Raw genomic sequence first — 16,349 nt, forward strand, 5'->3', positions numbered from 1 at the left:
TTAGCTGTCGCTACTCCAGCAAAACTCTGAAACCCCATCCCTACATGTAGGCCAGCCTCAGTCGGTGTCCTCCTCTGTGATTCCACAGCATCTGTATTTTCCTTACTCACTGTACTCAGCGTAGGATACTGACACTGACTGCTTATGTTTCTTCCTCCCCTTCTACACTTCTCACTTAGAGAGGAAAATGAGTATTTTTTTAAATTTACAAATAAAATTCATATATATATTTAATGTGTACAATGTGATGTTTGATATACATATGCATTTGGAAGTGATTACCACAATCAGGCTAATTAACACGAGCATTACTCACTTAATCACGATTGTTTTAGTGTGGTGAAAACATTTATGATCAGCCTTCTTAGCAAATTTCAAGTATAAAATATGGTATTATTAAGTATAGTTACCATGGTGTATATTACATCTCCAGAACTTACTCATCCTGCCTAACTGAAACTTTATGCCCTTTCACCAACTGCTCCCCATTTCTCCTACCCCAACCCTTAACAACCACCATTCTGTTCTGTGTTTTTATGAATTCAACATTTTTAGATTCCACACATAAGTGAGATCATACAGTATTTGTCTTTCTCTGCCTGGCTTATTTCACTTAGCGTAATGTCCTCCAATACATCCATGTTGTCACAAACGGCAGGATTTCCTTCTTAGGCTGAATAATATTTGTGCGTGTGCGTGTGTGTGTGTGTGATATTTCCTTTGTCTCTTCATCTATCAACAGACACTTAGACTGTTTCCATATCTTGGCTATTGTGAATAATGTTGCAATGAATGTAGGAGTTCAGCTATCTCTTTAAAATACTGATTTCACTTGAGAGCAGGTACTTTTAACTTTGGTGCCCATGTCTGCCCACAGTACCCAGCACAATAGAGGCACTCAATATAAAGGCATTGATCAGATTTTGACTCCATCCTTTGCTTTGTGTAGGGTGGAACTCAGGTGAAGGCAGCTGTCTTAGCTCACATCATCCCTTCACCTAGGGTTTCACTGACTAAAAGTTACAAAGGCTCTCTTACATAGTCGTTCTCCATGTAATGCAGATCTAAAGGAGAGGATTACTGTGAAACTTCAATGCAAGAAGGCCCAGTTGGGAACAATTGGCCCCTGCTATTTAGCAGTCAATTGTAGCATGTCCATTGGGACAATGTGGGATAATGGAGTATGAGACTAGGACCTAGAATCTTGGGCTTTGACCTTAATTTTGCCATTGACAATCTGTGTGATGTTCAGAAAATCAATGAACCTCTCTGACCCTCAGTTTCTCTCAGTGGGAAATGGAGAGCATGATCTCATTATTTACTGGCTAATAGAGCTTGATGATGAAGATTAAAAGCAAGTTTACTGGAGTTTGTCTTTGGGGAAAAACATTTAACTCCTCCATTACTTCCATGTTACATGCCTGGGTGACTTCTTAGCCTCTGGAACTGGTATTCCAAAATGGCCACAGCATTTCAGATGCCACCCAAGTGCCAAAGGTGTTGTAGTTTTCAGCCTGCCATACTGTCTAACAGTCCCACAATGGCCTGTTCCCAGTGAAGGGACCTACAGTGCCTGGAATTTGGGGGTGCATAAGAGGTGCTGCCATCCTGCAGCTAGACGCAGAAAGTTGTTTTCCATCATACTGAGGAAATTTGTGTTCTACCTGAACCCACAGGGATAAAATTAGGTGAATGACAGAGTAACATTATCACAGTATCATATGCATATGCAAGGTAGGAAAGTACCATATTATTTTTCATATAATGTACCACTATTGTGCCAGACACTATGAACAACAATAATAATGGCATCTGGCTAGGACATTACGGCACCTTTCCCCAGTGAATTCCAAAGGATGGCCCTAAAGAACTGAGGGGGTCCAAATTTGAGAAGTGAGTAAATTGAAACCAGCATTGGCTGTTGGAAGGGCAGCACCCAGCACATTGAATATAGTGGAAGTGAGAAGCTGCCTCAAAACTTCCCTCCTTTGTCCTAAACAGCATTAGGAAACTGTAGCTCTCACCCTCCTGAAAATAGATGTTTCTTTTTTTTTTCCTTTCAGCAGCCCTAGGAGGGGCAGTGGGGTCTGCATTGTACAAGTTATGCAGCTACTGTTTGGTTGGGGTCCTGTGTTCGGTCTCTGGAGAAGATAACAGAGGCAATCAAAGACATAGTTTTTTTTTTTTTTAGAAAGGCACCCATAGTCTATTAGCATAGGGACGGGAGGACAGAAAAGCAATACTCTCAGGCTGTGCAGAATGAGTCTATGTGAGAGCCGAAGGTAAGTCAGGGCCTCTTTGGTCAGGAGACCAGAGGAGTTTGGGGACCTATGGGCATGTACCAGGTGTGGTGGCCTTGGGGGAGAAGTAGGGTCTGCTAGGCAGTGAGGGCAAGAGCATGAGCTGAGGAAGTGCCAAGGTGGGATGGTGAGACATGTATTTTGGAGTCAGTGACATGTCTGGCATGGCTGGAGCCAGGGCCCACTGCAGGGCTGAATGGAGCCAGAGTGGGAAGGCTTTGGAACTCTATAATATTTCACCCTTAAATTCTCACTGTTTACTTTATAAACATGGAAAATAAAGGTTATGACCACAGACTATGTAGGTAGCTAGATGAGGCACTAAACCTTAGGGTTCAGATGCTAGCAATGATGAATGCATCATGTCATTTGTTCATGACAACTATTCAAAACCAATGCCCCCTGCAGACATTCCTTGAAGCCTTAAAACAAACAAATAAACAAAAAAAAACATAAATTGAGGCCAAATGAGCAAAATGCTGGTTCTAATCAATAGTGTCTGGAGTGTCCTGCCCCTGTTTGTCCAGCATGCTCAGTTGACTCGGCTGCTGTGTTCAAAGCCAGCATAAGCCGGGACAACTTCTGCCCTGAGTGTTCTCTGTCTCAGGGTGAGCCTTTGAAGCATGTTGGGACAGGCTGAGTGACTCAAAGTAAAGGAAATGAGGCCTGGAGAAAACTGTTTCCATCTTCAGTTGTCAAATGTTTGTGCAGTACATGAGAGGTATGGGTGTGGGTGTGGGTGGCGAGGAAGTGTGTGCAGACTCAGGACAGGACCATGGACAGAGATCAGCAGGTGTGTGCTGGGCACCTGGGTGGCATCATGTACGGAGTGTGGGATGTGCATTCCAGGCACCACCAGCGCTCTGCACGGTGTGAGCTCCCTCTCAGGCCTAGACTCTCAGGCCTTACTCAGTGTGGGAGGTATTAGTAGTGTCAAATCTACATTGTGGGAAATTGCGATGCACTTTCCTGGTTGAAACAGTAGTCTCAGAGTGAGGAGACCCAGACAGACTGAGCTCAACTAGACCTAGAAACATCAGGTGCAGGACTTCTTAAAGAACTTTCCTTCATATAAAATCCAATACCTCAGAGTACTTTCTGCAGCAAGGCTTTCCTGAGTCACTGATGAAGAAGTCATGAGTTTCCTTCTATTTACACTAGGAATTCCTATCATGTCCTCCTGCTGCTGATGGTGGTAATGGTGGTGATGGATGATGGTGATATGATAGTATAATGTGGAGAATAACGACTGGCTCAGACCATGGTAAAAATAACACAGGCAAAAATAGAGGGAGAGAAGATTCCTTTAGGAAGGAAACAGGAGCTCTAGCTGGTTAGACATCTGACCTTCTCTGAACTAGCCTCTCCAGGTCCATCCAAGGACATTGCACCGGGGATTATGCAGCAAAATGTGTCCTAAGTAGATCTTTCCCAGAGCACAAGATGTGTTTCAAAAGAGAAAGTGCCGAGCAAGGCAAGAAAAAAAATATTCCCATTTATCTAACACAAATGCTCCCTGGGCTCTCTTTGGCTACATACAAATCAATCCATTGGCATCTAAGAAATGTGGAATCAACACACACCCAGTGTGGCTATTTGTTCACAGCAGTCAACGAGTGTCTTCAGCTTTGTTAAATAATGGGGCAAATAACAGGAAAAGCATCCTGACATCTTTAGCATACATGGCTCTTCACAAGCTATATCTGATCCATCCTTCCAGCCTTATCTCTTACACTTAATTCCCACTCGTGTACCCTCCAGTCACACTAATTTTCTTAAAATTTTCCTAATATGTCACACTTATTCATACCCTTTGTACATCTTATTCCCTCTGCTTGGAATGCCCTTCCCCCTCTCTCTGCCCAGTGACCTCCTATTTAACTGTCAGTCCAATTTATAAGTCAGTTCCTTTGTGACAACTTGTTCTCTATGTTGTGTACAATCCTCTATTATGATTGCTTTCTTCACATCTCTGATGCCACCACTAAACTCAATGGTAGGGACTGGGTCTGGGTTGGAATCAACTTTACATTCCCAGTCTGCAGCATAGCACTTAGTACAATGCAGGCACGTGTAAAATATTTTTCAATGATCAATCCAAGAAATCCTATGAACACCTGGATTCAGACACTCATAGTGATGGAGTTTCCTATACAGATAAAGAGGAATTATTTTCTCCCATTAGACAAATTCATTTTTGACAAGAATTTTGAAAAATATATAAAAATTAGTCTTTCATGTGGACAAATAAAAAGTTAAAGATGAAAACTGAGTTCTTTACATAAAATAGTTTCAGTTTTTTGGATGAAAGGGGTCTTCATTTTTGTTACTACAGAAAGTACAAAAATTATGGTTAACTGGGGTGGCCACATGGTTCACTTGGTTAGAGCACGAGCTCTGAACAACAGGGTTGCCAGTTCGATTCCCACATGGGCCAGTGAGCTGTGCCCTCTACAACTAGACTGAAGGACAATGACTTGACTTGGAGCTGATGGTCCCTGGAGAAACACACCAATCCCCAATATTCCCCAAAAAATTTTTAAAAAAAATTATGGTTAACTATACACATACACACACACACACACACACACACACACACACACACACACAGAACATTAAAAAATTTGAGACTGCATATTTATGTCTTGGTAAAATAATTATACATGTTTTAGCAAAGGAAAAAATTCTAGAATAAGTTGGCTGTTTCTATTAAAATAAAACACCTTAGTTGTCTTTTAAAATAGAGGCTGGCAAAAAATAAACTCACCAATATTCATGATTAACCTGCTGAATAGTAAATGACTTGCTTCACAGTGACCTCATAAAGTATCTACTTCAATTAGCTTTGGCAAATAAAAAATCCATTATTTAGTTTCCTTATGTACTGCAAAATTAATCTGAAAAGAGTAAAAATATGAATCATTGCTTTAAAGTACATTAGTGTGTACCTTCCAAAATGAAGCCTACATCTACTGCTGAGTTAAAGAACCTACATTAAGGCTATAGCAAACAACAAGAAAGCATTTTTCCAAGAAAAATGTCAGGGATGTTGTAGTTAATAACCTGATTCATGAGTCAGATAGAGGCTTGCTCTCAATTTCCCTTTCAAAGCCAATATTTTATGATTCTATGAAATCAAGTTTTCCTAACCTGTGATTTAAATATATTTACTTTAAATAAAATCTGCCTTACCACAAAGCACATTTGCTAATCAAATCACATTTTCAATGCCTTTCATTACAAAGCCACAGATGGGCTTCCATAATAGGAAGAATTGGGACCAAATGATAAATTTAAAACCACACACTGAAGAATGCAAGAACTCCTTTAAAATAACAGTTAAAGGGTGGGGGAAAGGTCATTTTTTGATAAAGTATTAATAACAATTCTTAATACAAATAAAAAAGCACAAATAGTACCCTGTATTTGGAAAAATGAGCATAAGATCAGAAACTACCTATCTCTATACTCAACATCACTAATCATGAGGGAAATGCAAATTAAAACCACACTGAGATATCACCTCACACCTGTCAGAATGTCTATCATCAATAAATCAACAAATAAGTGTTGGTGAGGATGTGGAGAAAAGGGAACCCTAGTGCACTGTTGGTCGGACTGAAAATTGGTTCAGCCACTATGGAAAACAGTATGGGGGTTCCTTAAAAAGTTAAAAATAGAACTACCTTATGACCCAGCAATTCCACTCCTGGGTGTTTATACAAAGACATGCGAAACACTAATTTGAAAAGATATATATGCACCCCTGTGTTCATTGCAGCAGCGAAGATATGGAAACAACCAAAACGGTCATCAATAGACAACTGGATAAAAAAGATGTGGTATATATATATACAATGGGGTATTACTTGGCCATAAAGATAATGAAATCTTACCGTCTGTGACAACGATGGACCTAGAGGATATTATGCTAAGTGAGATAAGTCAGAGACAGACAAATACCATATAATTTCATTTATATATGGAATATAAAAAAACAAAACAAATGAATAAACAAAACAAGACAAAAACAGAATCACAAATAAAGAGAACATTTTGATGGTTAGTAGATGGGAAGGATGTTGAGGGGGTGGATGAAAAAGGTGAAGGGATTAAGTACAAATTGGTAGTTACACAGTAGTCATCGGGATGCAAAGTACAGCATAGGGAATATAGTCAATGATATGGTAATAACTATGTAAGCACTGCCAGGTGGGTACTAGACTAGTCAGGGGGAACACTTCGTAAGTTATATAAATGTCTAACCACTATGCTGTACACCTGAAACTAATATAAAATAATATTGAATGTCAACTATAATTGAAGAAGAAAAAAAAGGATGTTTCTAGTAAATATCCTTTAAAAATAACAAACTACTAGTCTCTTTTTATTTAATCCATAATTTTTGAACTGCTTATAATTTAAAGTTATAATCTCTTTTGGTACAATCAGAATATATTTTTCTTTAAAGATCATTCTTTATCTCATGATTTGTTTTAGAGTCAATTTCCCACATGATGGCTTTCCCTCAGGTGTAGAAAACCTCAAGCAAGGCTTTGAAAGGAATATAACACAGCTTCAAGGTCACTGGCTCTGGTATCAGTCAGTCTTGGAGGTTCAGATCCCTCATGACCTAAAACTAACTGAAGCTCAGTTTCACTAGATGTAAAATGAGATGTAATAAGGATTAAGTGAGAAGACTTTCTTCTAATAATAAGTGATTAATAATGATTGTTATTTTTAGGGTGAAGCCCACATCTTCATTGTGTTTTTACCTTTGTTTTATTGTTCTCAAATAAAGAGAGAAACAAAAAAGGGCAGAACTTTCTCTTGTTCTCAATGAAAACAGAGTTTAGGCCCGCCTTCAGTTTTCCACGCAAATGGGAAAGGGCAGACAGACAGTTCTCACGTGAGGAAAGGGTCTCATTTTTTAAAATAATGGTTTCAACTGTTTTCCACAAAGTTATATTGTAACATATTGTTATTGGTATGTCTACAGTGAGCTAAATGGGCTGGCATTTCTCTGACAGCTTCAGTCTGCCTCTTTGAATTAAACTGGGGAAATGAACAGAATTTAATGAACAGGTTGCTAGATCTGATTGATGTAGTGGAGATGGTGAGCTGGCTCTACCACTAACCAACTGTGTGACCTTGGGAGAGTCATTACCCTCTCTATGCCTTCATTTCCTCAACTATAAGAATGGGGATATTAATCTCACAGAGTAGGTGTGAGGCTCAAAGGTGAAATCTACACAACTGTGTGCATGTGGGTTGAGGACTTATTTTGTTTTGGAGAGCAAACCTCACTTCTGCAGCTCAGCAGAAAGGAGATGATGGTGATAAATAGTGTTGAGGATGTCAAAGGGCTTTAGAAATTAAGCAGTACCACTTCCACATGTTACAGTTGATAATGGAGCTTACTGATGATGGAGATGAAATGTTATGATAATAATAACAGACTGCTTACTATGTACCAGGCACTGTCCTAAGGGCTTTACATGCATTATCTCACTTAATCCTTATAGTAATCCTCTGGAGTAGAAATTGTTATTATACCCGTTTTACAGATGAAAAAATGAAGCACAGGGAGGTTAACTTGCCCAAGGTCACATGATTAGAGACTAACAGAACCCAAATAATGCAAGGGATGTTTGGCATATTTTTCCTTCAAAAACCATACTGTCTACAGAAAACAAGTTAAACTTTTAAATATGGCATTCAAGACATTTCATGATCAGGCCTCAGCCTACCTCCGCAGCCTTGTTTCCTATGATTCATCTTCATGTATCTGGCACTCCAGCAAACAGCTTGCTGAATGTGTTACATGCTTTCCTAACTTGTTGCTTTGACTGTTACCTTCTATTCCCTCCCTTGGCATCTCTACAGGTCCAAATGTTACCCATTCTGCAACCCCCCATTCAAACGTCATTCAGTTCACTTAGACGTGATCTCAACCTGCTCTGTGCTTCTGAAGCTCTTCACACTGGCCTTCTGTCCAGGTAGGGCTTGTATTCTGGTTGAGCCAGGAGAAGGGATGACAAGAGAACTTCTACTTCTTGTCAGTTTCCTAGAGTTCTCCCTGCCTTGCAAGCTTGTCATAACAATGTCATGATGCAATGGATATGAAAGAGCCTTTTGAACCACTAAGTACTATAAAGACCATCATTGCATTTTGGATATCCCTATATTGTCCAGGTTTGGGAAGGCAGAGCCCTTCCAGTGTGTGTCCACTTCTAGGAGGGCAATTTTACATTTCTGATCCATATTAACAAATGACAATTTCAAAATTGAATTTCAAAAAAGGGCAAGCAATAGAAGATAACATGGACAAATAAAAATACTGACTTTTATTAGATGATGAAAGTGTGAACAATTATGATCTCAGATTTTTGTTGTTTTTACAATAGAGGTACATGAAAAGATGAGAAAAGTAAAGATAGTTGCTTGGAATTAATTGTGTATATTCATAGCTTTTGTTTGATTTTCAAAATCTGTGTTAATTTAAAAGCCCTAAGAGAAGGCTTATGCTCTTTGCTGATAGAGTGATAGAGTGGCTACAGGCCAAGGATTTATTTATGTCAATGTGTACATGTATAAAACCCACCAACATGCTAAAGGATGACACTCAAGAGCCTTCAGAGAGACAGCGACATCTGCTATGGGGGACTCACACTTGGGACAACTTGATTGACCATTTTTGGCATGTGCTGGTCTAAACTGGCTCATCTATTGGCTAACAATCTTTTCTGAATTAGTTCCAATGCGCACCAGGCACATTTCCATCTGGTTAAGTTTAGAACTCAAGCTGTTTTGTTTAAAACTACCTTACACCAATACTAGTGTAGGCAAAAGGTCTTATGTATCATATTACCTCTGTATTCCTTTAAAAAGCATATTAACTTCCCTTTGCTTTAAACCAGGGATGAATGATGCAGTTGTTGGGGCTCTTCAAGCGGGGATTTTGAAGAACAAAGATGAATTTTTTTAAAAGACACAAAGGGAGACAGAGAGGAAGAAAATGCAGACATCTGCAGAATCAGGAAGCTAATGTGTGAAGTGCTTGCATTCTCTCAATGGAGGGAGGTGGCCCTGGTGAACAGCTGCTTAGTACAGACGAGCCTCCTGCTACTTGGGTCTTTCATTGTATCTGTGTCAAGCAGTAGCCTTGAGGACAGTGCCTCATATTATCAAGTCACATACATGATTAGAGAGAGATGACAATAAGCAAAGCCATGTGGTGCATGACATGTACCAGGAAGACAGTAAATCAGATGCCTGATGGCTTTGCTTGCAATAAGATCAATAATAATGTTGTTGACCTTTCCTTAAGACTCTCTGCTCCTCAGTTCTGGGTATAAATTCACCTAGGAGAAGGTGAACGACAAAATAGAAGATTGAGAGACATGAAAGAAGAAGAAAGAAAGAAATTGAAGAAGCCACAAGTAAATAGGATATACCATGCTCATCAATTGGAAAGATTAATATTATTACAATGACCATACTACCCCAAAACAATCTACAGATTCAATTTAATTCCTAACTAAATACCAATGACATTCTTCTTAGAACTAGAACAATTAATCCTAAAATTTATATGGAACCACAAAAGATCCCAAATAGCCAAAGCAATCTTGAGAAAGAAGAACAAAGTTGGAGGTATCACACTTCCTGGTTTCAAACTACAGTACAAGTCTATAATAATCAAAACAGCATGGTGCTGGCATGAAAACAGAAACACAGACCAATGGAACAGAATAGAAAGCCCAGAAGTAAACCCCCACTCATATGGTCAACTAATCTATGACAAAGGAGGTAAAAATATACAATGGAGTAACAACAGTCTCTTCAACATGTGGTGCTGGGAAAACTAAACTGCAAAAAAATTGAAACTGGACCACTCTCTTACACCACTTACAAAAATAAACTCAAAATTGGTTGAAGACTTGATGTAAGGCCTGAAACCATAAAACTCCTAGAAGAAAACATAGGCAGTAAACTATTTGACATCAGTCTGAGTAATGGTTTTTTGGATACATATCCTCGAGCAAGGGAAACAAAAGCAAAAATAAACAAATAGGACTTCAAATTTAAAAGCTTCTGCACAACAGAGGAAACAATCAACAAAACAAAAAGACAACCTAGTGAATGAGAGAATATATTTGCAAATAATATACGCATATCCAATAAAGAGTTGATGTCCAAAATACACAAGTCATATAACTCAATAGCAAAAAATATATAACAATCTGATTGAAAAAAGGGCAGAAACATGAAAAGACATTTCTCCAAAGAGGACAGACAGACGGCCAACAGACATATGAAAGATGCTCAATGTCACAAATCATCAGAGAAATGCAAATAAAAACCACAATGAGATACCACTTCACTCCAGTCAGAATGGCTATCATCAATAAATCAACGAACAACAAATGCTGGTGAGGATGTGGAGAAAAGGGAACCCTCGTGCACTGTTGGCGGGATTGCAGATTGGTGCAGCCACTATGGAAAAGAGTATGGAGGTTCCACAAATAATTAAAAATAGGACTACCATATGACCAGCAATTCCACTTCTGGTATTTATCCAAAGAAATCCGAAACACTGATTCGAAAAAAATATATGCACCCCTATCGTCAATGGAGCACTATTTACAATATCCCTCCCATTTCTTAACCACTGCATAATAGCAGTGGGACCAGCCCGTTCCTCGTCTCTGCCGCTCCTACCAGTCTCGATGTGTCGTCTTCTGTGTGTCCTTAGTTATAGGACTTCTGTTCAGTTAGACTTCAAGTGATTCTCAGTGATGGTTGTTCTGTAGTTTAGTTGTAATTTTGATGTGGTCATGGGAGGAGGTGAGCACAGTGTTTTCCTACTCCACCGTCTTGACCGTGAATGTGAATTTCTTGAGGGCAGAAGTTATGTCTATCATATCCAGCACTGTAATCTCCAATCACCTACAACAGGAATGGACATTTCACAAGTGCTTAGTTGCTATTTATTGAATGTATGTGTTTCTAAACTTGCAGTGTTATTCACTCATGGGTGTTTGCTGATGGGCTGCTTGATAACTGGGCACCTTCTTATTGAAGAAATTAGAATGCTGAGTGATAAGGTGGTAAGAGGTAAATCATACAAAGATAAGCAAGCCTAGTTCCTATCTGTGACAATGACTGTAGTTATGGATCAAGCACAACTCAGCATATCACAACTGTTAGGTCCTACTAACACATTTGCTAGGATGAGAACACTGAGGAGATATTATTGAAGATTCTATGTCTTAATAATAAACAAAACACTGGATCTTTAGAGACCTAATGACTTTTATTTTTTTAATTTTTCAATTATAGTTAAAATTCAATATTATGTCAGTTGCAGGTGTACAGCATAGTAGTTAGACATTTATATAATTTAAGAAGTGACCCCCCTGACTAGTCTAGCACCCACCTGGCACCATACATTACAATATTATAGACTATATTCCCTGTGCTGTACTTTACATCTCCATGTCTAGTTTGTAACTGACAATTTATACTTCTTATCCCTTCATCTTTTTCACCCTGCTCCCAACCCCCTCCCATCTAGGAACAGTCAGTTTGTTCTCTGTATCTTTGAGCCTGTTTTTATTGTTCATTTATTTTGCTTTTTAGATTCCACATATAAGTGAGATCATATGGTATTTGTCTTTCTCTGCCTGACTTATCTCACTTAGCATAATACCCTGTAGGTCCATCCGTGTTGTTGCAAATGGTAAGATTTTATTCTTTTTTATGGCTGAGTAATACTCCACTGTGTATATGTACCAATTCTTCTTTATCCAGTAGTGTATCGATGGACACTTAGGTTGCTTCCATATCTTGGCTATTGTATATGAAATGTCTTCTTTCTCTCTTATAGCCTTTGTTTCAAAGTCTATTTTATCTGGCACATGAGTAAGTATTGATACTCCAGCTTTTATTTCCCCCCATTTTTATGAAATATCTTTTTCCATCCCCTTACTTTCAGTCTGTGTGTGTCTTTCAATCTGAAGTGAGTCTCTTGTAGGCAGCATATGTGAGGGTCTTGTTTTCTTATCCATTCAGCCACCTATGTCTTTGATTGGAGCATTTAATCCATTTACATTTAAAGTAACTGTTGATAGATATGTAGCTATTGCCATTTTATTATCCATATTTTTTTATCTTTTTTTCCATCTTTAAGAAGTCCCTCTAACATTCCTTGTAATACTGATTTGGTGGTGATGAACTTCTTTAGCTTTTTCTTGTCTGATGGCTTTAATAGCACTCTTTCAGAATGTGTATTTTATGCTCTTTCACCCTCCTAATATTACCTGAGGCAGACAGCAAACATTATCCATTTCCTGGCCATAGAATCATTTTCAGCAATGAAAACCCAGTATTAACAAGCAAGAGCTACTAGACTGGTAGTCCAAACTTTATTTTTCATCCAAATTTTATTCAACATTTACTGAATGATATTATACTATATATATTAGGTGCAAAGTATTATGCTGGGTGGTGCTGTGGAGTAATTATAAACGAGGAATTTTCTTAAGAAGATTACAGAAGAGAATAACACAGTTAAGATGATTATTGGGTTACCAAAACACAACAAGTCCAAGTGTGAAGGGAGTATGGGGTCAGGAGAGATGAATTTAAACTGAGGATAGAAACCTAAGTTTTTGAAAAATGGATTTTTTTTTATTAAATTTATTGGGGTGACAATTGTTAGTAAAATTACATAGATTTCGGGTGTACAATTCTGTATTACATCATCTATAAATCCCATTGTGTGTTCAGCACCCAGAGTCAGTTCTCCTTCCATCACCATATATTTGATCCCCCTTACCCTCATCTCCCACCCCCCACCCCCCACCCCCCTTACCCTCTGGCAACCACTAAACTATTGTCTGTGTCTATGAGTTTCTGTTTCTCATTTGTTTGATGGGCCTTCTTTAAAGAATGGATAAACCTTCAAGAAGCCAGGTTTATGGCACTCCATGAAGAAATAACTTAAACAAGGACCAAGGGGGAAAAGGACAAAATGTGTTTTAGGAAGATAATTTTGTCAGCATTGGGGTATGGGAGATAAAAGTAGAGGTACAGACCACTTAGGGTGTTAAAACTTCCATTTGAAAGTAATGAATAGGTTCAGTGGGTAAGGCAGGGGTTGGTAGATGAGGGTAAAGGGGATCCAATATATGGTGATGGAAGGAGAACTGACTCTGGGTGCTGAACACACAATGGGATTTATAGATGATGTAATACAGAATTGTACACCTGAAATCTATGTAATTTTACTAACAATTGTCACCCCAATAAATTTGAAAAAAATAAAAAAGGAAATGAATGGGGGGTGGGTGTTTGAGGTAAGGTAACAAGAGCCTAAACTAGGACAGTTCATAATGAAGAAAGACAAATTGGAGATACTCTAGGAGCAAGTGTCTGTTGTTTGAATTAAGAAGCCAGGGTAAATTAAGGAAGTTTGGCAAAATACTGTGTTTTGAGTGATTCTGAAGACATCTGTAGGAGACTAGGATGACACACCTGACTTTAAACAAAATAAAAAATTAAAGGAAGAAATTGTTTTGTGAATCATTCATACATCTGATAGGAAATGTGGCTTTGGGAGTTCCAGCTATGTTCTAACCAGGTCTTTGGGCAATTAATTGAGGAACAGCAGATGTTGGAGCTTCACACTAACGTAACTTGGGCAATTCTTAGGCTGCCCTTGAACCTTTCATCTTACATTTGCACACAATTTTCTTTTTCCTTTTTTTGCTACAAAGGCTTCTTAGTTCAGTTTATGATAATAACGTCCGATGACCTCTTAAATTTGCAGAGTAATAGGGAGAACGAGCTGGAAAGAGAATGATAGGAATGGGAAAATAATTCAGAGCCTTATTTGTTCACTGGAGGTAAGACCACTTAAAAGGCTATTACAAGAATTAAAAGGCGAGAAGCTGTACAACCAATGTTACACTGAGAGTCTATTTCATTTAATACACATCTAATGAACCATAAGAAGGGCCTTCACCAGGTGGAAAAAATGGTCTCTGCTCTCCAGGAGCTTACAGTTTGGTGTGGCATAAATAAAAAAAATCACGAGTATAAGCCTGAGTAACTAACTGGAAGGGTTGGTAGTGCCTTACTAGAGGTAAAAACCCATATTTGTTTTTATATTGGACCGCCTGATATTTTTGGCAGGGTTCATGGCTTATAATATGCCTTAAATATTACACTTTAACAGCTCTCAAAATGTGTGAAGGAGTGGAAATGGGGCATTTTGGATTGGAAAATAAAAGACAACTTTATTCTTAAGTCTAGCTGTGGCATTAAACTTTTTATATTAAGGAGTTCAATATGTTTTCACATACATTCCACTCTCTTATACTATTCCTGTGAGGTACAGGGAGACAGACATCATCCAGAGTAAAGTCATCTCAACAACAAATATCAGAGCCAGGACTGGATTCTAGGTTTCCTAATACCCACTCTAATCTCCCCTAAGAGGATAGTCAAAAATGTTAAGTAAAATCCTCTCCATTAGGTTGTGTCAACTATAATTTGTTTATGACATTTTTATTCATTTCAAATCTTAGTCCCTGGGAATATTTTAAAGACATTGCATTGGAATTTATTGAAGATGGGTTTTTAAGTCTATGCAGACTTGGCACGGTCTGTAGACTAAATTCCCCAAAAAGTCCACCATGAACAGGAACTTTTAAAAGTCTGTGTTATGTGATATTCTCTGTGAATGCACCAAAGGGCAGGGCAAAAACTGACCTCACAACTGCATTACCACTACCCAGAGGCCTTTGTTGGTCATGTTTCTATAAGATCAGTCAGTCAAATAACAAATGAGCTCCTATTATGTGCTGAACTCAACAATGTGGCTCGACCTGAATATCTACAATTCTAATAAGAAAGACCAATAGGGTTACTAGCAGGGTAATGTATAAATTCTACTGTTTTTAAAAGTGGCGGGGGGTATACTCCATATCTGTTCTGATATGTTGGTTTGGTTGAAGAAAATGTGGTCTCACAAGGATACATAGTTGGAAAAGGGGGAATATAATTTTAACAGGTTTTTCAGATATTCTTTTTTGATTCTACAACAAAATTTGACAAGTGGTAGTTTCTTAAAGGTTGCACTGTGGAATGTGAAACCATATCAACAAAATTTTCAGACTCTGTTACATTGAAATCCATTGGTCTATCTTGTACTTTGAATGAATCTTTTATCCATGCATATGGAAAATACTAGTTCATTAAATTATGGACGTACTCCAAATTTGATGCATTCCATTACAAAATAACAAAAATATCACATTTGTTAATATCATCACTGATCTCTTTAGGGAAGTCACTATTGGAAAGCTACCAGGCTTACAGTGCTGGATACAAGTTTCTCAAAATTCTAATTATTGTTGGGTTCCCAAATTTTATCACTGGTAACAGATACTGTGCATTGCTTTCCTTGATCGCTTTGTTAATTTTGGGGAAAACGTCTGTTAAATATTCAATTCTGAATAGTCATAGTTCTGTCAGTCCTTTCAAGTGAAAAAAGTGGCCAATTCAGCTCTAGACTCAAATAAATGCACTTGTTTCCAGTTAATAAAATAACTTTTCCTGTTTTATTAAGGATATTCTTAAATAAAACTAGCGAATTTATTTATTCTAAGTATACAAGGGTGAAGAATACAATGACTAGTAGTACAGTTTGGTACCATTGGCTTGATTCATGCTAAGGGACCAGAAGTTGGACCTACTACTGTTTTTCCACCATCTCAGTGCAAATGTCAACACAGTTGTTCCAGGATAAACCATGAGATTCAAAAAAGTTATTCAGTACTTTACATATTTCAGCAACACATGTGTGTAGTTTCATGTATTCACAGCAACTTCAGCCACATTTGTAGATTCAGCCATTTGCAAGGCAAAAGTATAATTCTGACGATAAGTCATCTTCATATTTACAGCTAAATATTTAATTAGATGAGTCACTGTATCATTGCAAAGTGGCAGTACTACGATTTCTTTTACTGACTTTTC

At 38.2% G+C, this 16,349-nt stretch overlaps 1 protein-coding gene and 1 long non-coding RNA gene across 3 annotated transcripts in view; one reads left to right on the forward strand and one right to left on the reverse strand.

The window, feature by feature from the left end:
* Nucleotides 1-16,349, reverse strand: part of NEXMIF (neurite extension and migration factor) — a 126,630-nt gene that overhangs the window by 99,716 nt on the left and 10,565 nt on the right. For both annotated transcript variants that reach the window (XM_074323233.1, XM_074323232.1), the window contains one exon: nucleotides 11,025-11,252. The gene's annotated coding sequence lies outside the window, so the exon portion shown is untranslated. The remainder of the gene's footprint in view (nucleotides 1-11,024; nucleotides 11,253-16,349) is intronic.
* The window catches only part of LOC141569549 (uncharacterized), a 156,566-nt gene that overhangs the window by 49,855 nt on the left and 90,362 nt on the right, over nucleotides 1-16,349 (forward strand). The gene's annotated exons all lie outside the window — the stretch shown is intronic.

Source organism: Rhinolophus sinicus, chromosome X (assembly GCF_036562045.2).
Source record: "Rhinolophus sinicus isolate RSC01 chromosome X, ASM3656204v1, whole genome shotgun sequence".
Lineage (NCBI taxonomy): Eukaryota > Metazoa > Chordata > Mammalia > Chiroptera > Rhinolophidae > Rhinolophus > Rhinolophus sinicus.